Genomic DNA, 25,694 nt, shown 5'->3' with positions numbered 1-25,694 from the left:
CCCTATCAGAGGACTACAGAAATGGCATAGGGGGAGAAGTGGAAGGGAGGATGAGATTGGGAGGAAGCAAGGGAGGGGACTACAGCAGGGATACAAAATGAATCAATTGTAGTAAATAAATAAATAAATAAATAAATAAATAAATAAGTTGTTTTTATTTGGATTACTCTAATTGGGATGACAAACTTTTCTGGTGGAAGGGGTCATTTTTTAGGCAGTTTTTTAGAGAAATCTAATCAGATCCCATTGATTTTTTAATATATCATTTTTAATTATTTGAGATACATATATATGTGTATATATATATGTATATATTCTGGATATTAATCTTCAGTCAGATATATAGTTAGTGTAGGCTCTTTCCCATTCTGTTGACTTCCTCTTCACCTAGTTGATTGTTTCTAAGTCTGTGTGGGAAGGTAAATCCATATTGCTAGGACAGCATATTCTTCACTTACAGTACCCACCGCTCTCAGGGCCTGAAACAACCTGGATGGCTCTTTCTTATGGACTAGCTCCTTGGATACCAGAGGTTTCAATGAAAGCTAACAAAGCGAGTGAATGACAAACAGAATTACCCAGCTATGCCACCTGTGAGTCATAACAATGAGCAGCACGGCACAATAATCTTCAGTGCCATGGAGATACTCTGGCAATAGGCTGAGGCTCTCTTATGCTGTAATACTTGCTTAGCAAGTTGGAAATTGTGCCTGGTACTGGAAGAGTAATCCGATATCCAATGACAATGAATTCATTGCTCTTGGAAGACAACCAACAACAACTGTGTTTTTAGCAGAGCATAACCCCTAACTTCACTAACTAACTCCTAACTTCACAAGTAACACATGTCCTTTTAACCAAAGAGAAATACCCTCATCCATCATCAAAGAATCTTTCTTTGTAACAATCAGAGTCCATTACAGAAAACTACAGCCATGTAAAATGCAGTTTTGACTTCTGGCCCAATGGATACACCTACAAAGCATCTCCTACACTTAAGGCTCAGTGGACATTGTGGAACAGAGGGGAGAAATATTTTAAGAGTCAGAGGGAATCTATTTGCTAATAAATGTCAGAAGCTTTATACATAATGTCTCACAAGCAGAAATACCAAACATGAGGTAAATAAGGAAAACAACAAAAGATATATCAAAATAGATAGATGGGAAAGAAATAGGCCTTACCTACACACACACAAAAATAGAGTTATCAAGAAATGTGAGAGAAACAGTTTTTTCCCAGGGAGTAGCATACCATTTGGTTATCCGATACAATATGATAATCCCTGAAAACATATTTAGAAATAAAATTATATAAAATGATTTGGTTATACTTGTGATATACGTACATACAGACATATATATTTGCATGTAACAAAGATTTAAAAAGCCCTGAATTTGAAAAACAGCAAGGGGAAGTATACAGAGGATGCTGAGAAAGGAAAGGAAAGGGAGAAATCATATGATTAAAGAATCATTTGATTAAACCAAAAAATAATCCAAAAACAACAAAAAAATATAATTCATTTAAATGTTCTCAGTACATTGTGTGTGTGTGTGTGTGTTGTGTACTTTTACAAGCACATGCATGCCATTGAGCATGTGTCTATCAGAGAACAACTTCTTAGAATCTCTTCTCTCCTTCAGTAGGATGGGCAGAAGGATTGATTTTAGGTCCTTGGACACTGTACCATTACCCTCTAAACAAAGTTGCTTGCCTTATGTTGAGACTCTGTTTTGTGTTTTGGTATTTTGTTTTAGTTAGTGTGTCATTTTGTATCAATGTTTCTACTGCAGCTTGCCGTTTGGACACTGACACAGAACTTATAGAGTTCTGCCTTCCTCTCTGTCTCATGTGCATGGAATTAAGTTGAGTGTCACCATTCATAACTACTATACAATTCTTATTATCAAAACTAATTTGTATTGCAATAGCATAAAATCCAAAACTTCATTAAATATAATTTAATAGTAGATTCAGAAAAAAGATTGTTTTGCTAGTTACAATATAAAAATAAAATAATGACGTGAAGAATGGGGAGAGAGGGTGGGATTGGGAGGGAAGGTGGGAGGGGCTTTTGGGGGATACAAAATGAATAAAGTGTAATTAATAAAAGTTAAATAAAAATAAAAATAAAATTATAAGATTTTTAAATAGGTAAGAAATATATTAATAATCTAGTGAAAATATAAAAGAATGTTTTATATCCTGAATATTTATTATGAACTAATAATATTTCTGGTGAATTCATAACTAATTCTGAAATAATCATCAAAGGCGATACTCAGAACAGTACTTTTTTAAGAACTCCAACCTAAAAATCTAAAAATGAAGACATTAAATTTATAAGAGCCATATGGTAGAACATTTTGGCAGAACTTGAAGTTGTTAACCAGCATTGCAGTAAATTATGAATCCTACTGTCAAGGAGACAAAGGAAGGAGAGATTTTAATTTCAGCCTAAACAAAATAGTAACTGAAAAAAAAGTAAGACATATGCAGATATAAACAAGACATTTCTCCAATGACATTTCCTAGTTGCCATAATCAACTCAGAACAAGTGGTTAGGGCATTTTGAGTCACAGACATATTATTCAGCAATCAGAAATACTGAAGTTTAAAATACCTGACTCATGTCTGCTGGATCCTGTCACACAACTACAAAGTAATGAACAGCCTCCTCTTAATCCTCAATGATAAACTCCAGGTTGGGAGTTACAAAATACCATTTTTCTCATTCCCTTGTAACCTGGTATCTTTCAAATACTTTGAGCTTTGTTTTCACTTACTTCATGGTCTAGATGTGAGGGTGACTGCCAGTAATATATATTGTATGTATTTTCTCTTCTGAATGTTTTTTTTTCATTTCATTTTCATTAAATATCTTTTCTTTCAAAACCCTAATATTATTCTTTTTTTTTTAATTGCTCAGGAAGAACTACAAGATTGTACTGGTAAATATTCTCCCCAAGATCAATGGCTTCAGCACCTTAACTTTTTCTTTGTTAGGCATTTCCCAGAATTGAGAGAGACCTCAGCTGCCAAATGTCAGAGTACAAACTGGAAAAAAAAAAAAGAGCCAAATTGGAAATTGCAACAAAGCCTATAATCAATTGTTATTATGCTTAAGCAATGAGACTACAAAATGAGATGACATCAGTCTGTATGTTCAATTTGTTCCTATACAAAATATACAAGTTATGGGGAGTCTATACTAACACTATGTAAAAATTTACAATCAACACTCTTCTAGGAAAAAAAATATGAGAAAGAATGTAAACGCCATGGTAATTGAGAATGTGTAAGTCTCTTTCATTGTCCTTCTTAACACATTGTAAAGAGGCGTGAGCATAGTGTCTGAAGATGACTTCAAAGCACCAAGAGCTAGAAATGGAGATAGTAAACTAGAATTTAGACTAGTTAAAGTTATGTCCTTCAAAGGGCCTAAGATTTTGACTACTACTCCCACCAAAAACTACATCTTCGTTCTCTCTTTGCTGCCAGACCTCCACCATCATGGGAATGGCCTGTCCCAGTAGGCCCTGCCCTACACGCCCTAGCATACCCATCTGGCTGAAGTTGATGTCTGATGACATGAAGGAACAGATTTACAAACTGGCCAAGAAACACCTCCCTTCCAGATAGGCATGATACTGAGGGACTCACATAGTGTGGCACAGGTCTGTTTTGTGACTGGTGATAAATTCTTGAGAATCCTTATGTCCAAAGACTTCCTTGAGGATTTCTACCATTTGATGAAGGAAGCCATTGCTGTCCTCAAGCATCTTGAGAGGAACAGAAAGGATAAGGATGCTAAATTCTTCCTGAATTCACTGGTTGGCTTTTTTCTATAAGACTAAGCAGGTCCTCCCACCCAATTAGAAATACAAATCACCCACAGTCTCTGCTCTAGTGGCATAAATTCTCCTGTATACATAAACAATACAATCACTTTGAATTAAAAAATATTATTTATTCTACCAAACAATTTCAATATACTAGTCAAATCAGAGACTCAATGTAATTAAACAGGTCAGTGTGTGTGTTTGTGTGTGTGTGTGTTACATATTTATTTCTACATGACTTTATGTCTAATTTACCTCACCCAACTTTTTGCTCTTTGTGAAAATTATGGTGGGTTTTAAGAGAATAAAAGCTCAGTGATATTTGAACAAGATTTTCAAAGATATATTTAGTTGTGGCTCTTATGTTCCTTGCAACTAAAGTGAGATGCTTTCCAAATGCCTTGACTCCTTGAATTTCATTCCAGAGTGAAGAAAATAGTAGATGCAGCCCTACAGTCAACATGTACTGTGAGAAAATGTTGAATAAAAATTTCTGTGGATATCATTCCATTTGGATTTAAATGCTAATGATGCATATCCAAGTGAAATTAGATGGATTTGAGAAAGACTTGGCATATTTGGAGAAGGAATAAGCACTAATACCTCAATCAATATTGTTGGATATATTTATTCTGGATTCATCCAAAATAGATGTGCTATTCAAATGTTTGCCAAGGTAAGTAAACACAACTTTCTGGGCATTTTGTAAACTCTCTTTGATTAACTCTTAGAATTCATGGATAACATCTCAGACTGACAAGTAGAACAAGGACTTATTACATTTCAGTGATGGGTTACATTTTTATTTCAATCTCACTTAAAATTACCCCCAAATATTCCAAACCTCATTTTACATTTTTATATAATTTATAAGACTGAAAATTTAAAAAAAAAGCTTGCTTATAAATTAAAAGGAGGAATCTTTTGTTTTTTACCCTTGCCCAGACACAGTGATGCAAAATATTAGGGAATAAATACATTGAAGGTAAAATTTAGATTCTATCTCCAAGAAAATAGTGATTGTTTAGATAAACAGTGAAAAAAAAATGTAAAAAAGATTCTCCCAAATAAAGAAAGCAATGAAGGCAAATAAGATATAAAAGGAGGTGACTTAAATGAGTCAATGCTAATGCTGTTGGCATTCAGAAATAAATATTTTATGAACTAGATGGAAAAGCAATGAGCCGAAACTGATAGAATATGATTAGAAATTTGTATAGTAGTTATTATCTAGTTTGAGTATTCAGTATCAGCTGAATGCAAGAAAAAATAGTTAAAAAAGATTGTCATTCTTATTGAATTCTAAGTCAAATTCCTACAACATCACAGTTGCATACTTGAGAAATTAGTTGGAAGACAAGATCCTGGAAGGAGGTCCAGATATTCTACACAAAACAATTAGAAAGACACCACAGTAGATTAACTGAAAGGATAAGTACAGCAGAGTGCAAAGCACAGTTCACATTTCCAAACTGAAATTAAATGGATTTTTTTTTTACCTAAAAGTAGGTGCATCAACACACAACCCCACAAATGCACAAATACACATACATGTTCACTTATACACACACACACATACACTCACACACATACACCCACACACACCTCTACTATAAAATTTCTGTTTTTTCCTGTAGTACAGTTACATTATTTTTCATAGTTTATGTCAAATGCCTAGTTCTTTGATTTTATAGTTTCCCATCAGGCCTACTGATTGAAATGAGTTGCTTGTACACCTTAAAATTTTCCCCTCAATTTAAAGAATTTTATTGAATACAAATGCACATGGAAAAGTCCTATGGGTACAGCTTGATGAATTTTCACACAGCGAGTACTGCCTTTACGCAGCAGCCAGGTCAAGAAACAGAACATTAACTGAAACCCAGGAGCCTACTCAGCTGCCTTTCATTAACCACCCAGGGCCTCAAGGGTAATCATTATTCTGCCTGTATTAGCCTGAGAAGTGTTGCCATTTTAAAAAATTTATATACATATCAAAAAGCTAGTATTCTAGGTTTAAATACTTTTTTTTTCCTGTTAGTTACATACTACTTAGGGGTTTTAAATTTCACAGAGGTAAAGTTACCTAATTTTGTCCCTATAAAATTTCATTCTGTGCTCTTGTAGGCAGAGGGCTAATTATTTCTTTGAAAATAACGACTTGCAAAAATAGACTTAGAGTAGGACGTTAACCAGTTGAAGTTATGAATCCACATGTAAGGCCATATATCTTGAAAAGAAAATTTAAGCTAGATGATATATTTCTATATTGTTTGAATATTTGATTGCTTCTACAATAAATTTCCAATTTGCATTTAGTTAAAATGGTTAATATGAAATGGTAAGTTATGGCAATACTTATTTTATTTTTCATTGTGAGTACAAAAAATTTATTATAATATCAAAGCATAGTTTTACTTTTTTTATTTTTCTCTGCCAGCAGCTATTCTAGATTCCTTAATGAGTGTGTTCAGCTTAGGAGTCTAGTATAAGGGGATGACTTTAGACAAACACTGAAGTTAAAATAAAACCTGGAATCCTATTAAGCAATAGACATGACACAGGACCAATTAAGAGACTTTCTATAGCGCAGAAAATTATCTGGGTGAATTTATACACAATATGAAAATAGCAAAGTATCTCTAAACTATTTTAGGTAATCTGTATTCACAAATATTTGTTGTTTAAAAGCAACCTCAGTTTAAATACTCATTATTTCAGTTCATAAGATGCTTGTTTAACCATTATAAAATGTTTTTCTAGTATGTTAATTAGGAAGATGCTGACTATTGAGTAAAACAAGACTAAACACATTATAATTGATAGATCATCCTAAATTAAGGAGCTCTCTTTTATAAAGCTCCTTGAGTTTAAACTGCCTTCAGAATTGGAATGCTTGATATAACTGGTTACCAATGCAGACTTAACATCAGTGTTATTGTGACTGATGAACACAAAATAAACACTTTATTAATATATCAAACAACATAAGACCTATTACCCTTACTAATGCATGAAAACTGCACTTGTTGAACACCATGAAATACAGTCAATATTGGTGATCTAAACTCAAATGTCACTTTGATGTAATGATGTTTTGTACTTAATGGAATTCTTCTGGCAAGGGATGGGACTCTGGGCAAAAAAAAAACTTGTCCACTGTGTATGAGTTCATGTGTCTGGATCTCTAGAGCAAGAGCAAAGCAGGGCATACCAATGCATGTTGGTAATCTTAGAATTGCAAGCCACAACATCTAGCTAGTCCTGAGCAGACTGAACAACAGGAAACTTTGGATCAAGCAAGATTCAAGCTGAGAATAGACTCCTTAGTTTTCCTTTCATCTGAGTATATCCTTCTTTTTTTTTGTGTCTGAAACAACTTGTGCTTGTTATTTATTGCTTTAATAATTAAACAAACATTTGATTTATGACAAGTATTAGGAGAATGGTGAGGAACTCCACTACAGAGGAGAGCATGCTCTCTCACTGATGGATCCTGGTTTTTCTTTTCGTTTTTTTTATCAGTTACATTTTATTAACTCTGTATCCCAGCCGTGTCCCGATCCCTCATTCCCTCCCAATCCCTCCCTCCCTCCCTCATCTCCACCGTGCCCCTTTCCAAGTCCACTGATAGGGGGGACCTCCTCCCCATTCATCTGATCCTGTTATATCAGGTATCTTCAGGACTGGCTGCAAAGCCCTCCTCTGTGGCCTAACAGGACTGCTTCTCCCTTCGGGGGTGGGGAGACCAAAGAGCCAGTCATTGAGTTCCTGTTAGAAATAGTCCCTGTTCCCCTCACTTTGGGAAACCAATTGGTTACTGAGCTACCACAGGCTACATCTGAGTGGAGGTTCTAAGTTATATCCATACATGGTCCTTGGTTGAATGTCAGTCTCAGAAAAGACCCTGTGCCCAGATATATTTGGTGAGTATATGCTTCTTTGACACAGATAGGAATGACTTCACATCAGTATGCATGTACCCTAACATACAAACCTCTTTAAAAGTGAAGTTTTCATTGAGATTTTAGGAATATCATTTTAATAACACCTACAAATTACAATATGTAATTGTTTTAGAAAACCAAATATCTCCCATAACTGTATTAGCTGGCAGTAGAGATTCAGGAACGAAGTATGCATTAGAGAAGTGTAAGTTAATTATGTTTGCAAAGTGTTGATCTTTTGCAAAGGAAAATTGATGAACATAATTTTTTTTTTTAAATTTAAGACACAGGGTGTTTTGATTTTGTAGATTTTTATCAGAGTTTATCAAATTACTAAAGGCACACAATGGGATACTATAAATTTGGCTGGTTAAAATTTTAACTATAGAGATTATACACTCTAGATTTGGTAGGAGCAGATTCTAGTGATTTATTTTTTATTTTTGTCTTTATTTTTATTAATTACACTTTAGTTACTTTGTATCTCCCCATAAGCCCCTTCCTCCTCCCCTCCTGATCCCACCCTTCCTCCCCCTTCTTCACACATGCCCCTCCCCAAGTCCACTGATAGGGGAGGTCCTCCTTTCCTTCTTTTGATCTTAGTCTATCAGATCACATCAGGAGTGGCTGTATTGTCATCTTCTGTGGCCTGGTAAGGCTGCTCTCCCCTCATGGGGAGGTGCTCAAAGAGCAGGCCAATCAGATTATGTCAGAGGCAGTCCCTCTTCCCATTACTATGTAACCCACTTGGACACTGAAATGCCATGGACTACATCTGTGTAGGGGTTCTAGGTTATCTCCATGCCTGGTACTTGATTGGAGTATGAATCTCTGGAAAGACCCCTGTGTTCAAATTTCTGGTTCTGTTGCTCTCCTTGTGGAGTTCCTGTCCTCTCCAGATCTTACTATTTCACACTTCTTACATAAGATTCCAGACACACTGCCCAACAGTTGGCCATAGGTCTCAGCATCTGCTTTGAGAGTCTGCTGGGCAAAGCCTTTCAGAGGCCCTCCATGGTGGGTTTCTAGCTTGTTTCCTGTTTTCTTCTTCTTCTGATGCCCTTCCTCTTTGTCTTTCGGGATGAGGATTGAGCATTTTATTCAGGTTCCTCTCTCTTGATTAGTTTCTTTAGATGTGCAGATTTTAGTAGGTTTATCCTATATTACATGTCTATATGAGTGAGTATACACCGTGCGTGTCTTTCTGCTTCTGGAACATCTCACTCAGGATGATCCTTTCCAGGTCCCACCATTTACCTGCAAATTTCATGATTTCCTTATTTTTCATTGCTGAGTAATATTCCATTGTGTAGATGTACCACAGTTTCTGCATCCATTTTTCAGTTGAGGGGCATCTGGGCTGATTCCAGCTTCTGCCTATTACCAATAAATTTGCTACAAACATGGTTGAGCAAATGTCCTTTTTGTGTACTTGAACCTGTTTTGGATATATGCCTAGGAGTGGTATGGCTGGATCTTGAGGAAGTGCTATTCCTAGTTGTCTGAGAAAGCGCCAGATTGATTTCCAGAGTGGTTGTACAAATTTACATTCCCACCAGCAGTGGAGGAGGGTTCCCTTTTCTTCACAACCTCTCCAGCATGTGTTGTCAGTTGAGTTTTTCATCTTGGCCATTCTGATAGGTATAAGGTGAAATCTCAGGGTCATTTTGATTTGCATTTCCCTGATGGTTAATGATGTCCAGCATTTCTTTAAGTGTTTCTCTGCCATTCTATATTCCTCTACAGAGAATTCTCTGTTTAGCTCTGTTCTCCATTTTTTAATTAGATTACTTGGTTTGCTGCTTTTCAGCTTCTTTAGTTCTTTATATATACTGGATATTAGCCCTCTGTCAGAATAAAAATGGTTGGTGAAGATTCTACTGATTTCAAATGGTAAAATGTAACTCTCCATCACTTGTTTTCAGTTTGACCTTAAAATTTCCCAAGAATCACTATGGTTTTAGTACGTTTATCCTGTATTATATGGCTAATGTTTACTTATGAATGAGTATATACAATGTGTGTCTTTCTGTTTCTCAGTTACCTCATTAAAGATGATCTTTTTTAGTTCCCACCATTTGCCTGCAGATTTCATGATTCCTTGTTTTTAATAAGTGAGTAGTATTCCATTGTGCAAATGTGCCACAGTTTCTGTATCAATTTCTCGGTTGAGGGATATCTAAATTGATTCCAGTTTCAGTCTGTACTCCTAAAGAAGCTGAACAACAGGGAAGACCCTAAAAAAGATGCTCAATTCTCACTCAGAAGAACAAATGTGAAAGACATGGGAAGCAAGAGAACACAGGAAACAGGATAAGAGTCTACCAAAGACAGCCTCTGAAAGACTCTACTGATAGAGGTATCAAAGTAGAAGCTGAGACTCATAACCAAATTTTAGGCAGAGTACAGGGACTCTTATGAAAGAAAGGGGAGGTAGAAAGAGCTGGAGGGAACGTGAACTCCAAAATGAGACCAACAGAATCATAAAACCTGAGCCTTGGGGGCCCTGAAGAGAATGATGAACAACACTAAGAACAATGTGTGGAGAGAACCTAAACCCCCAGCTCAGATGTAGCCCATAGACTCAGTCTCCATGTGGTTCCCTAGTAAGGGGAGCAGGGATTGTCTCTGGAATAAACTCAGTGGCAGGCTCTCTGATCATGTCCTCCTGGGGGGTGGGGGTGCAGCCTTGCCAGGCCACAGAGGAAGACAATACAAGAAGTCCTGATGAGAACAGATAGGCTAGAGTTAAATAGAAGGGGAGGAAGACCTCCCTTATCAGTGGACTAGGAGAGGAAGGGAGGAGAGAGGGAGGGTGGGTTGGGAGAGGGCCACAGCAGGGATACAAATTGAACAAATTGTAAAAAATGATAATAATTTATAACAAGAATCACTATGCTAACAATTTAATGAGTATTGTTTTATATTCACTGAAGTCAAGTAAAGTAAATATTGAAATATTCCAGTACTGTTTTAATCAAGGTAAGAGAAAGAAGCAAATCTGAAACCAAAATAAGGATATGTTTGATGTAAAGAGTAAGTAAAGTTAACCTTGAATATTGTTACTATGCAGAGAGATTTCTCATGCACTCATACACACACACACACACACACACACACACACATACTTTTTTAAGTTTCAGGGAGACATAAACAAACAAATGTCTATTCATCCCAAATAAACAACAGATGTGTGTAGTAAAAATACGGACAAAGTCCAAAATGGTGAACCAATGAGTTTTATTGTGTTTTATTATAGAAATATGAGGGAGCAGTTACTTACAGGCAAAGAAATGACTCAAAGACTGACATGTTACTGAAATCCTACCAGAGAATGGGTGACGGCTCACAGGAGCTAAAATTGTCAAACACACTGAATCACCTGGAGGCCACTCCTGGGCTTGGAGATTTCCAGGTATCTCTGCTGTTCTGACTGTGTCAAAAAGAACTCCTTTCTGCTTAAGGAGCAAAGAGACAACTGAATCTGATCAGTTTTAGAACTTTCTGAAACCAATGAGTTATTTACTTCCTAAGCTTATAAACAAACCCCTTTAGAATTGAATGTTTCAACTCTCATTAATATGTGATTTAACTTAAATAACTTAAGTAACTTCCTTCCAAGGCATAATGTTTTATATCAGAGTAAATTTCTAAGTAACAACCTGCCTTGACAATGTTCTGCCCACCATTACTCTGCTGTTCTTTCCTATCAGGGGATACATTACACACTTATTATTTTATCAAAGCATTTTATCAAAGCATGAACAAAATTCTCTGTATTTCAGATAGGAAATCCTCAACAGACCAGCTATGCAATTCAATAAACCCTTACTTGATAAACAAATGATTTTGCTTGGCATTGCTTATGGGATTATGGGAGACAACACTATTTACAGTAACAACACAGCATTGAAGAAGAAACACTTTGCACCCACTGTTCACTGCTCATAACTGTTTATAAATTCTTAGGGGTAGAGTGTATCCTTATATGTCACAAACTCATGGGGGGCTTCCATTTCTATGATATGTAGTTAATGGGTTCAGTCTTACTCGGGTAAACACATCTCTAGACCATTTAAAAAGAATAATGGTGGCCACACTGCCATGACCCACCAGACAGTGCTCACAAACTATTCCCTGAATAAGGATGGCATACTCAGCCTTTGCTCAAAGCTACAGCCATTAAACACTAAGCTCTCTCAGATTTATCTTATGATTACAATTTTCCTTAAACAACACTTCCTTTATCCTTCCATCTTAAAATTGTTTTTCTATTTATTCCTATGTAAATTTTCTGTATTTTATCCAATTTCACTTGGAGGATTAAGCATTGAGCAGTGTAAATTATTGTAACATTTCATACAAGCATAATGTCAGTTATATTTTCCAGTTTCCAGTTTTCACCTATGGACTGTGCCACAACTAATCGAGTCATTAGCGTTTTATTACCAGTTATAATGCTAGGTCTGCTGGATTAGGTTACAAAGAGTTATTTTTTCACTCATTTTAGTTTCCTCAAACATACCAGAATAATAACAAGTTGCATAAACACATTACAAATGTGTCAATCTTGCTCATTACAAAAATTATTTTAGGATTTCATGTATTGTGCAAAGTAAAAATAAGACCTATTTTATTGCATACATCAAAGTAGAGTAAAAGAGATTCAAGTGTTATATTAAGTAAGAAATGAGGAAGGGGAACTTTCATTCTAAGATGTACAAATGATAAAAATTTAATTTAAGAGAAATTGTAATACTTGCAGTCATTGTATGCAAGTGCATGCAATATTTTACAGATATTAACATGTCATCTTTAATTTGAGGAAGATAGTGTAGAAGACAGTCTTCTGGGAACAGCATCGCTTTTTCCTTTTTCCTGTTAAAATATTTTTATATTGTATGTGTATACATGTAAACATATGTTTATACATATATGTATATATATACTATGATATATGTATATTTATGTATATATGTACAGATATGCACATGTATATATATATGCAAAACATGTCTATTAATACATATAGGTGCTTACACAATTCTCAACACAATTATAACTTTCGTAATCTACAGTTACATAGCTTAGGACAAGAAAAGTGTGCCTTCAGTTTCATCTTCAAAGTTATTAAAGACAAAAATGTACCTAGTAGAAAGGATCATTTTAAATATTTAATAAAATATGTTGGTCTTATAGTAATTGTCTTCAAATTTTCATGTGTATGCTGATGTGATTATTAGTTGGGACATTAAGATTTGTTTTGTTTTGTTTTTTTCTTTCTTTATTTCTTATCCATTAAAATTGGTTGTTTAACTTCATTTCAACATGGCAGAGAATAATGAAATGAAAATAATAGACATGCACAAAACAGAACTCTTGAATTAAAGAAAATTATATGTAGTTTATTTTTAAAATATAACACTTCTACTACTATAGGAGTATTAAAACATTATATTATTTAACATATATAATAAATTAAAATTTCTTTAATATCTTATGTTATCTGTATGTTTTAATCACAACTGAAGGTATGTTTAAAGTAACAAGCTATGAAAGCTTGAAAGAATACTTGAAGTTTAGTGTGGATTATTTATATTGTACTATAGTCTTTAGTAATTTTCCTGTCATATGGCTTCTGTAATTCAAAGAGAATTTATTTTTAAACTTTCAAATACTAAAGGATAACACCAAGATGATGAGGAGGAAGAATGGACACTAAGACAACACACACATTTTTCATTTACTCATGAAAATGGATGGGTTGTTCATTTGCATATGTTTTGCTGAGATGTGCAAATGGAAAACAATAGTGACGGTTTGACAAATTAGCCAATCTAAAGTACCTTCCTAAAATTCATGTGTATCATCTAATAGTCTTAGAGTGGTTATGGCTTAGAATATTTAAATGTGCCATTGTTTAACTGAATTCAAGAACTGTTTGAAGAATGCATACAATTATAAACTACACTTTTTGGCTTTTATTATAAATTATTGGAACCAACTATTATAAAAAATAAACATTTTCAAGATTATGGCATTACATGTACTACAAATGTCTTCATCTGAAAATGCTTTTAACACCAAATAGTTGCCAGTTTTACCTAAAATAGGATTGATTTATGTTCAAAGTTTTTAATATCAATAAGGCTATTATTGATTTTCCGTTACTTAAGAAGTTTTTTTTTCTTTTATTTAAGCTACATCTTGCTAGTTGTAGCACAGAGTGCCCTTGAAATCATTGTGAGGATCAGTGTCTGCTATCCCAATTTCATGATGTTGAATATATAGTTTTATGTATTACAAGAGGTACAAGTACCAAAAATGATATGTTGTAAAGCAAAAGTGAAAATATTCTGTTTTTTAATTCTTATTAGTTTTTCTTAATTTTTATTAGTTAAATACCTGCATCTACTTGAGTATTTGTCTTCGACAAAAGTGGGTGGGGAAATAAAATTTATAGAATATTTTTACTTATTTTCATATCAATTTTTTAATAAGGACCCCTGTATCTTAGCCATGAAGACTATGTAAAGCAAAAGAAAAGACCGAGGAGAGAATACAGTATGATGTATGTGAGTGATGCATTATTGGAAGAAGTATAGAATATTAAATTTACTGTCAGATCTGAGAACACATTGTAGAATTGCTTGGTAATAGAGAATAATTTATGTGTTGTTTAATTTTTAAGGAGCAATATGACATAGACTAAAGAGAAAGTAATTACTGGCCTTCAGTCATCTTGATGGCAAGGTATTTTTTCCCATCCTCCGTTCATTTGTTGATCATTGCTGATTTGTGTTGAGATCAGTAATAAATCCATGTCAAGAATAATGCTTATCTTCAAGTTAAGCAAGTTTGAAAATAATAAAGTACTTATAGGTTTAGTTTTAAAATGTGTACTTTTATGAAGTAATAACTCATGTTTGTACTTTTATTTTCTCATTCCATTTTACTTTGTGCCATATGACAGAATGTCAAATTTCCCAAGTACTGAATAGTCATAAAAGAATTAGATAAAAGATGCTGAAGTTAGTCATTTTTGACATTTCAAACATGAACAGAGGGTTATAGGAAATAAATTTGCAAGGTATGCTTAGGTAGAGAAGACCCATTTCATGGTGAAAGTATACCTGTGTGTATGTTGTAAGAAAGAGGGGAATAAAAACAGAAAGTCTATGAAAGACCTTGTGAAGGACTCATTTTAAAAAACAGAAGATTCATGGCTGCAGCAATCCATGATGATAATCCTGTGGCTAGTCCTGCGTCCACTCTGGTAGAATTTACTGTGACAATGGCCACTCTCAGCTGCTCCATCGTAGTATCGAATTCTCCAGTCCAATTACCTAAAATATAGCTCGACAATTGTTTAGACAGATTTGCAGCACAGGAAAAATTCTCATGTTATATGCTCATGGGAGCGTTAGCAAGCCTTCTGGTGTTGGTCTCCTTGGTTTGCCTGTGGTATATATGCAAGATTAGAGTCTCACAACAGTGTGATGCAGCCATGATCATTCAGGCCTTTACAGCCATTGAAGCAGGACATTCTCCCCAAGCATGGTTGGATACCATAAAAAGCTAAAATGTTACGCTCAGGATGCGAGGCTAAGCACTGCACTCAGGGTCAGCTGCTTTGGACCCAGAGAAGAGCATGTCTGATTGCATGCGGGTTGATGCCCCAGGTCCCGCCTCTGAGAAAAAGGTATCAGAGGGGCCTGATGCTCTTTGGGTGGATGACACCTAAATGAACATCAGTACAAAGTCCCAATTTATTTCTAATATCAGAGATCAGACCTCTACTCTTGCCTGATGCATCTAAAACAAAAAGGGGGAACTGTAGAGAGCTGCGGAATGCTGTGCCTTAAAGATGGAGCTGGTTTCTGCCTTCCACCTTTCCGATGGTGAGTGCTCTCTGTCATGAACAATTTCACATTTGGCTAAGGCTGAGGATCTGGCTTGCTTCCATGTATGTGGACCTATCTGCATTGCCCACGTGGCATGCCTGGGTTGGCTACCCAGAGGCTATTTAAGCTGTGGGCTGGCTTTCCCCAGGGTCCGAGGATTGTTCAAGGTTCCTGAATAAACTGCATTGAAAAAAAAAAAGAAATTCACCTTGAAAAGGAGAATTGAGTAGCTGGAAGAGAGGGATAATAATAAAAAAAGGGTAAAGAAAAAAATTAGAATTTTCAACTTTTAGTTGCATAATACAACAGTGATACTTTTACCTTCAAGTATTCAGTTAAAGTTCTTAAAATTGTTTCCAGTGTTTCAAACTGTATCAAAAAATTTATTTCATTTCTTTAAAAAAAAAACAGAAGATTTATGAATCTGAAGTAAGAATCCAGAGAGCAGTTTGATTAGAAATTTTTGACCAGTGTGAGACAAAAATTTGCCGTTGCATTTCCCTGTCTCCCAGATGGACAGAGAAGAAAACATAAAATACTTTTAATCATAAGAATTGAATCATGACATTTAAATTTGTAGCACAGAGTTTGGTTGTTATATAACACACACACATTTCAGATGATGATCCCTTCAGCTCTCAGAGTGAATGACAACTATTAACAGCAAACATCTGAAACTCACACAATGTCACAGTAAAAGAAGGAAGAACAGACACATTTTCTTGATGATTGGATTTTCATGCAATTTAAACTTGAGAACGTCTTCTAGGATGCAGAATTCACCTATGTATTTCTGCATAAGTGAGATTATTGAGGACAGAAAGGTTAGAGAAAAACAGCTCAAAAGACACAGCATTGAAATGGATGATTTCTTTCAAAAATCTAAATATATCAATGTTGTTTTCTCTTATGTGGTATGTGAGTCTGATAAGTTAGATGAAATATCTTTGGTCTTTTTAAATAAATCTGGACATACTGTATTTTATATACCAATATCACTAAACAGTTATACTATGAGTGTTGGGGAAATTGTTAAGGGTGGAAAAACTGAAGTTTGTTTTTATCTGTCATTAAAATGTGGCAGTTCCAAAGCTGTAACTTTTAAAAATTCAGCTTACACTATATATGAGTTGTTGCAATCTGAAAAACTTCTTATCAATGACACAATAAGGATATTAGCTCAACCATGTTTGTAACTGCTTTATTTGTAATAGCGAGAAGCTGGCTTATGTTTTTAAGCACTAAATTTTGGTAGAACCACAATACATACATACAATTTCTATAGTTTTACCACGTATTTGTATAATTATATATGTATGTGTTTAGTTGCCTTACTTTTATATACAAATTATCTTTAAGTTATTGGAATTGATGTGATATTAAAATATATATTTCTATATTATAATATCAATTCCATCTCTTTGTTTGCAATTGTTTATTTAGCGATAGTAGTGACATTAATATGTAACAACTCTTTGTAGTATAAACTACATAACAAATCCTTATTTCAAATTTAACATAATACTGGGGCATTGAGGTAAGAAAACTTTCTAGAATTTCAGGTTTTTAACTGAGAACTACAGTCTGGGATGTCTCATTTGGTAAACTGAAAACCATGCATTCATGAGCACCAAGTTTCATCAAGAGAACCTACTAATATAATCAGTTCTAGTGATATGTACTTGTAGTTCTAGTGTATGGAAGATAGAAGCAAACATAACCTTGGGTTCACTACCCAGCTAGACTAGCTTTCTTGGTGAATTTAAAGTCAGTGAGAAAATTAATCTATCTATCTATCTATCTATCTATCTATCTATCTATCTATCTATAATATATTACACATATATTTAGATTAATTTTATATACATATATAAACAAAAGATGGCTGGTACCGGAGAAAGCACATCCAAAGTTCTCTGATTTCACTAGGCACATGCTCATGTGTGCATCATCAGCCTCCCTACTTAAAACATTCATGAAAGCACATGTACACACAAAGTGAAACTGAAAATTTGACAATATGATAACTATCATAGATAAAGTTTAGGAATATAGATAAATTATTTACAATTTTATATGTTCTTTATTCAACTCACAGTTTTTCAAGTATATTCAATTCATGAAAACAAAATAACAATGTGTGACATAAACAAAAGTGATAGGTTTATCTGAGCACACAGTTGTTATAATCCTTTTTATAATCATAATGTTTTGTTTCTGGTTATGTATAACAATTCACAGTATTTATATAACAAATAAAATAGAATGATCTTGACAAATTTAGTTTAAAAGTGTTTCATTGAATATTTGCTCTCTCCTTGTAGATACTTCTTACTCTTGTCTCTGCCTGTTGTTTTTAAATTAAAACTTCCTTTATAAATCTTGATAAAGCTGTGAATTTTTATTTCACTCATTATACAAGTAACATAAGTGTATAAAATTATGTCTTTCTTATACTTTATAAATGCTACTGGGTGCCTGCAGAGACCGATACTCCAACCAAGGACCATGCATGGAAAGGACCTAGATACCTACGGCTCAGTCTCCAAGTTGGTACCCTAGTAAGAGGAACAAGGGCTGTCTCTGACAGGAGTTCAGTGGCCTGCTCTTTGATCACCTCCCCCTGGGGTAGGGGGACAGCCTTCCCCATACGAAGACAATGCAGCCTGTCTTGATAAGACCTGCTAGGCTAGCGTCAGATAGAAGAGGAGCAACTCTTTTGTCAGTAGACTAGGGGAGAGGCATAGAGGGAGATAAGGAAGGGAGGGTAGATTTGGATTTGGAGGTTATTTGGGAGCTATAGCCAGGATCAAAGTGAATAAATTGTAATAAATAATAAATAAATTAAAAAAATAAATGCTACTGAGTAAGTGATATATCTCTTTTTCAGTGGGATTAAAAGTTATAGTACATGGTAATGACTTTTGTGGGACTCTGGTGTTCATGTGGAAGGTTATTATGAAACTAAAGCACGACCCTCCTAGTGTGTTACAAGCTAAGGAACATGTATAAATTATTAGAAGCGAATATACATACAAAATTTGAAAACAGCATGCAGACTGCCATATAAACACAGTGGAGAGGGAGAAAAACAACAATAACAACAAAATAAGAATAAAAAAATCACTATTTCTTCACCATAGCATATACTTGGGATATTTCTAGAAGTTACAAAGGGCAGATTATAAGAAGGAAAATATGTGTGACTAATTTTTTTTCTTTTATTGAAAGTAGGCTTGAGTTTTTTGTTTGTTTATTTGGTGTCTTTTGTTGCTTTTTGTTTTGTTTTATTTATGTGCTGATTGTTGTTTTCATCTGTTCCTCCCAGTTTCTTCCCATCTCCTATGTTCTGATGATTTGAATAAGATTGGCTCCCATTTCAATGCTTGTTCATTAGGGAGTGGTGCTATTTGACAGGGATTGGATGTGTTATCTTATTGGAATAGATGTGGGCTTGTGGTAGGAAGTATGTCAATGGGGGTGATCTTTTGGTTTCAAACTCTCAAACCAGGCCCATTCTCTCTCTGTCTTTGTCTCTCTGTTTGCTCTGTGTCTTTGAGTTTCTGTGTCTCTGTCTTCCCCTGTCTTTCTCTCTCTCTCTCTCTCTTCCAACCCCTTCTTTTTGCAAATAGAGCTTGATGTAGAATTCTCAGCTACCTCTCTAGCACCATGTCTGTTTGCATACCAGCATGCTTCCACCATGATGATGATGGACCAAACTTCTAAACTGTAAGCCAGAACATTAAATGTCTCCCTTTATAAGAGTGGCTGCAGTCATGTAGTCTCTTTACAGCCATAAGCACTGATTAAGACACCTCTTATCTGGATCAACACCCTTACTGTATCTTATTAGAAAAAAAATATGCATCTAAAGAACAGTAATAAAAGATAAGGTAAAATAAAAAAGAAGAAAATAAAGAGGACAAAGCAAATAGAATAAAAAGAGCCGAAGAATAAGAACAAGAGACACATATTGGTCACATAAAGGAAACCGTTAAAATATAAAACTGGAAGCAATTAAATCTATATGTACACATGCATAAACAAACACACACACACATATATAGATATAGAAGTAGAAAACAAAACATATTCTGACTCAATATTTTAAGACGAAGAACCTCGAAAGATGCACTTAAATTAATTTTTTGTTGACAATCTACTGCTGGGCATAGGACATTACATCAAGGGTGGTTTGTTTCACCCGTGAGAATCATTTGAGAAGACAAATTTTTCATTTTTATATGCTTATCAACTAGAGATGGCTTTTGGGTTGTGGGTGGAGCATGTATCCATTTCTCCTTTTGCTTTAGAACCACATCTGGTGCTGGAGCAATTCAGGCCCTAGTCATGTTGCTAAAATCTCTGTGTCTAAGTGCATATATTTCCTATTGTGTTTAGCAGCCTTTGTTTCCTGGCTGTCCTCCATCCCTTATCATTCTAACATTCTTTTTAAAATTTTTTATACTCTTTCCTTTAATATCCTGCATATACATCTACCATTACTAAATACAATACTGTGGAACTGAAGAAAATAAGTTTTAATAAAATTGCCAAATAACTTAGAAAAAAAAAAGAACTAAAAAAAAATCTGCATTTCTTTTTTCCAGGTTGGTCCCCTTCTTCCTCTTATTATTGAATCTACCACATTAACAGTGGATTAAAATAATGTACATTTGTCAATAGATTCTAGGACTTACCAGAATGAAGTCTCTTCAGGCTGTGGTCAAAGATATGTGATGCTGCATTTCTTCCAGGGGATTTGTGGAAGAATTTATTTCCTTGGCTTTTCCAGATTCTGTAGGTGACTTGGACCCTCGGTCAGCTGCTATGTCCATCTAATCCCTGCTCTCATTGTCCCATCCTCTTTGGTTCTCACTTACCTACATACCTTTCCACTTAAGAGGACCTGTGTGGTTCCATTAGACTTCTTTTTTTTTTTTTTTTTTTTCAATGCAGTTTATTCAGGAACCTTGAACAATCATCTGACCCTGGAGAAAGCCAGCCCACAGCTTAAATAGCCTCTGGGTAGCCAGCCCCAGCATGCCACGTGGGCAATGCAGATAGGTCCACATACATGGAAGCAAGCCAGATCCTCAGCCTTAGCCAAACGTGGAGTGGAGTTGTTCGTGACAGAGAGCACTCACCATCGGGAAGGTGGAAGGCAGAAACCAGCTCCATCTTTAAGGCATGGCATTACGCAGCTCTCTACAGTTCCCCCTTTTTGTTTTAGACGCATCAGGCAAGAGTAGAGGTCTGATCTCTGATATTAGAAATAAATTGGGACTTTGTACTGATGTTCATTTAGGTGTCATCCATCCAAAGAGCATCAGACCCGTCTGATACCTTTTTCTCAGAGGCAGGACCTGGGGCATCAACCCGCATGCAATCAGACATGCTCTTCTCTGGGTCGAAAGCGGCTGACCCTGAGTGCAGTGCTTAGCCTCGCATCCTGAGCGTAACATTTTAGCTTTTTATGGTAGCCAACCATGCTTGGGGAGACTGTCCTGCTTCAATGGCTGTAAAGGCCTGAATGGTCATGGCTGCATTACGCTGTTGTGAGACTCTAATCTTGCATATATACCACAGGCAAACGAAGGAGACCAACACCAGAAGGCCTCCTATGCCTGCCCATTCCTTCAGATGATTCATGGCTGCAGCAATCCATGATGATAATCCTGTGGCTAGTCCTGCGTCCACTCTGGTAGAATTTACCATGACAATGGCCACTCTCAGCTGCTCCATCGTAGTATTGAATTCTCCAGTCCAATTACCTAAAATATAGGTAGACACTTGTTTAGACAGATTTGCAGCACAGGGAAAATTCTCATGTTGTATGCTAGTGACTCAAAGTCCAGCATACTTTCATTGACAGCCAAGTTGAGCGATTTGCCATAGGGTATCAATTTGCTCCTGCCCGAGGTCAATCCTCTGATTGAACACCATCAAGCCTCCTTTTAGTTGAGCATTAATTCCTTTTTGTACATCTAAGGCATGAGCTACATTGGCTAAAAGGTTATTCAGGGTCTGAGCCGTCTGCACAGTATGACTCCTGGCTAATGCTGCAGTGGTAGCTCCAACAGTCCCCAATGAGATGGCAGTAACAATGGCAGCTGTAATTCCAAGATCCCTTTTCTGTCTGAAGAGAGTCATAGCGTGAGGGGCATCAACGGGTACAGGCACGCAGCAAGGCATGCGAGTAACCAGGGCATACCTAAATTCACTAGCATTCTGGCATTGGGCAAAAAAGCAAGTATCATTACCACAATTACTTGGCTCTATCTGGCTAATAATGAATAGAAATGGGGGATATAAACAAACAGGTGTGGGCTTATAGGAAATATTATGAGAAGCCTTAACCCCCTCGTTGGAACATCCTGCATCAATTCTAGAACTAGCAGTGGTGGTGTCCGAGGTCTGAGTAGGTTTGCCCCAGGGGCGAGACGTGCTCCATGTAAATTAAAGTGTAATTGATGACAAATTTTTTAAAAAAAAGGGAAAAAATAATTTAATAACCTTAAATGACTTTCAAAAGTGGAGGAAAACATAGAGTTAGTAAAAAAATCTGCATTTCTAATATTCACTTTATAAGTGAGTATATACTATGTCTGTCTTTCTGCTTCTGGGATACCTCACTATATAATATAGGATAATCATATTAAAATCTGTACACCTAAGGAAGCTAATCAAGAAGGAGGACCCTGGGTAAGATACTCAATCTTCATTCAGAAAGGCAAACAGGACAAATGTCAGAAAAAGGGAGGAAACAGGGAACAGGACAGGAGCCTGCCACAGAGGCCCCCTAAAAGACTGTACTCAAAAGGGTATCAAAACATGATGAGATCCATAGCCAAACTTTGGGCAGAGTGCAGGGAATCTTATGAAAGAAGGGGGAGATAGAAAGACCTGGAAGAGATAGGAGCTCCATAAGGAGAACAATAGAACTAAAAAATCTAGGCACAGGGTGTTTGTTTGTTTGTTTGTTTGTTTGTTTGTTTTTGTGAGACTGATACTCCAAACAAGGACCATGCATGGAGATAACCTAGAACCCCTGAACAGATGTAGCCCATGGCAGCTCAGTCTCCAAGTTGGTTCCCCAGTAATGGGAACAGGGACTGTCTCTGATATGAACTCAGTGGCTGGCTCTTTGATCACCTCCCCCTGAGGGGAAAGCAGGCCACAGAGGAAGACAATGAAGCTGTTCCTGATGAGAGCTGATAGGCTAGGGTCAGATGGAATGGGAGGAGGACCTTCCCTATCCGTAGACTTTGGGAGGGGCATAGGAGAAGATGAGGGAGGGAGGGTGGATTGGGAGGGGATGAATGAGGGGCCTACAGCTGGGATACAAAGTGAATAAATTATAATTAATAAAAATAAAGTATTTTTTAAAAAAAAGCCGTATTTCCAATTGAAGTTTAAAAGCATGTCAGTAACAGATGATGAGATTTGATGGTGCTGCACCAACACTGACAACATCAGTAAGATCTGACATTTCACAAAGCAAATGCTAATTGTTTTGGAGCAGATGATCTTCTGTGAACCATTTTCTTAGTCTATTGATCCTTATAACTAAAATGAAATGAGTCTACAATTAATGGTAGATTCCTAATAACAACATTAGCCTAATTAAAAGAAAACTGAATTGATATCTAATGTCAGAAAGTCAGAAGTGACAGTCAGCTCTGATACTAACTGGTCCAACAGCTGAGGAGCTCTGCTAGATAGTTCAATCTAAGTTTATAGCTAATGTTAACAAACTAAAACTATGTATACAGAATACTTTCAGTTTATGACATTTAGTTAAATTTATCTAAAATATGTTTTTCTAATCAATATAAAAATATGTATCTTAATCAAAAACGGTTCTGATCCTTTAACATCTTCAATGACATTTTATAATTCCACTAATACAAGCACTAAATAATTCTTTTTTTTTTCCTTAAAGTATATTATTTTTATATATGTATTTATTATAATTTATTCACTTTGTATCCCAGCTGTAGTCCCCTCCCTCATTTCCTCCCAGCCCCACTCACACTTGCTCTTTTCTTATGCCCTCTCCCTAGTCCCCTGATAGAAGAGGACCTCCTTCCATTCTGTCTGTCCCTAGTTTGTGAGGCCTTATCAAGGCTAGCTGCATCATCTTCCTCTGTGGCCTGGTAAGGCTGCACCCCCAAGGGCAAGGTGATTAAAGAGCAGGCCACTGAGTTCATGTCAGAGATAGCCCCTGTACCTCATACTAGGGAACTCACTCGGGAACTGAGCACCTTATAGGCTTCCTTTGAACAGGAAGCCTAGGTCCTCTTCATGCCTGGTTCTTAGTTAAAGCATCTGTCTATTTAGGTCCTCCTGGGCCCAGGTATTGTGGCTCTGTTGCTATCTTTGTGGAGTTCCTGTCCCTGCTAGGCCTTTCTACCTCCCTCTTCTTCAGTAAGGATTCCAGCATTCTGTCCAGTTTGTCTATGATTCTCAGTAAGTCCTTGATACCCTAGTAGGTATCCATCCAGCCCAGCTCATCTAGTTGCATCAGGACTGAGCTTGTGCTCTTCCCCCATGGCCTGGCAAGGTAGTTCATCCAGGGAAACGTGATCAAAAAGCTGACATGTGAGTCTCTGTGCAGTGTGGTCCCCATTTCCCTTATTAGAGAACCCAAATGAGACCTAAGATACCTATCTGCTACATCTTTGTTGAGGGTCTAGGTCAGTTCATGTATGGTCCTTCATTGATGTTTCAGTCTCTCTGGGCCCTGGTTAGTTGACTCTGTTGGTCTTCTTGTGGAGCTGCTGTCACCTCCAGGTCCTTTTTCTCTTTCCTCCCATTTTTCCACCAGACTCTGAAACATTTCCCAGTGTTACTATGAGTCTCATCATCTGTTATGTGGCATTGCTGGGTAGAACCTATCAGAGGACAACTCTGTCAGGCTCCTGTCTGAAAGTTTAGTAGTGTCATTCCTAGTGTCAGGGGTTGGAACTCTCAGGATAGGGTGAGTCTTTGGTTAGTCTAGGCATTGGTTGGGTATTCTCTCAATCTCTGCTCTAACTGCTCTATCTTTATGCATGGACATCTTATAGGCAGGGTAAATTTTGGGTTAAAGTTTTTGTGGGTGGTTTGCTGTTCCCCTCTCTTTTCTAGGAGACTAGTCTAGTTAGTGGGTGTCTGTTTCATTCTCTGTAGCCTCTAGTACTAGGAGACTGTGCTTGAGTACACTTCATAATCTTCCAGGAGCCAAGCCTGAATTAGATCTCCAGCTTGTCACAGGGTAACCCAGACTCTCAGTTTTTCTTTTCTCTACTGTGCTCTCATACTTGCTTTCCCCAGGTCTGTTCTCCATGCTCTTAACTGTGCTCCCTCTCCTACCTTGTTCCCGTTCTTCAGCCAACGTCTGTGTCTATTCTGTCTCCCCTTCCTAGTGTGATGTATGCATTGTCCTTTGGATCCTCTATATTACTCATCTTCTTTAGGTCTGTGCCTTGTAGTGTTCTTATCCTGTACAGGATGGCTAAAATCCATTTATAAGTGAGTACATAACATGTATGTCATTCTGGGTCTGGATTAACTCACTCAGGATGATCTTTTCTAGTTCCATCAATTTACATGCAAATTGGGAATAGCTTTACTTCAAGACCCAGCTATATCTTACCTGGGTATACCCTAAAGATGCTCCACCATACAGCAAGAACACTAGCTCAACCATGTTCATAGAAGTGTTATTCACAATATCCAGAATCTCAAAACAACCAAGATTTCCCTCAATCAAAGAATGCATAAAGAATCTATAGCACATTTTCACAATGGAATACTTCTCAGGTATAAAACCAAATTACCATTCGAAACACTCTTTAAAAGATCATCATAGGAGAAGGAAGAAAAATAAACCCTTCCCTACCAGTAGTCTTGGGGAGGGGCATGTGTGGAGAAGGGGGAGGAAGGGGGGGTTGGGAGGAGAGGAGGGAGGGAACAAGAGGGGGGATACAAAGTAACTAAAGTGTAATTAAAA

At 36.4% G+C, this 25,694-nt stretch overlaps 1 pseudogene; it reads left to right on the top strand.

Moving 5' to 3' along the window:
- The first annotated feature begins 3,429 nt into the window (after positions 1-3,429).
- Positions 3,430-3,922, top strand: LOC110542483 (small ribosomal subunit protein uS15-like; annotated as a pseudogene).
- Positions 3,923-25,694: the final 21,772 nt, after the last annotated feature.

The sequence above is a fragment of the Meriones unguiculatus genome, chromosome 3 (genome assembly GCF_030254825.1).
Source record: "Meriones unguiculatus strain TT.TT164.6M chromosome 3, Bangor_MerUng_6.1, whole genome shotgun sequence".
Lineage (NCBI taxonomy): Eukaryota > Metazoa > Chordata > Mammalia > Rodentia > Muridae > Meriones > Meriones unguiculatus.
This window is presented reverse-complemented; position numbering and strand designations above follow the sequence as displayed.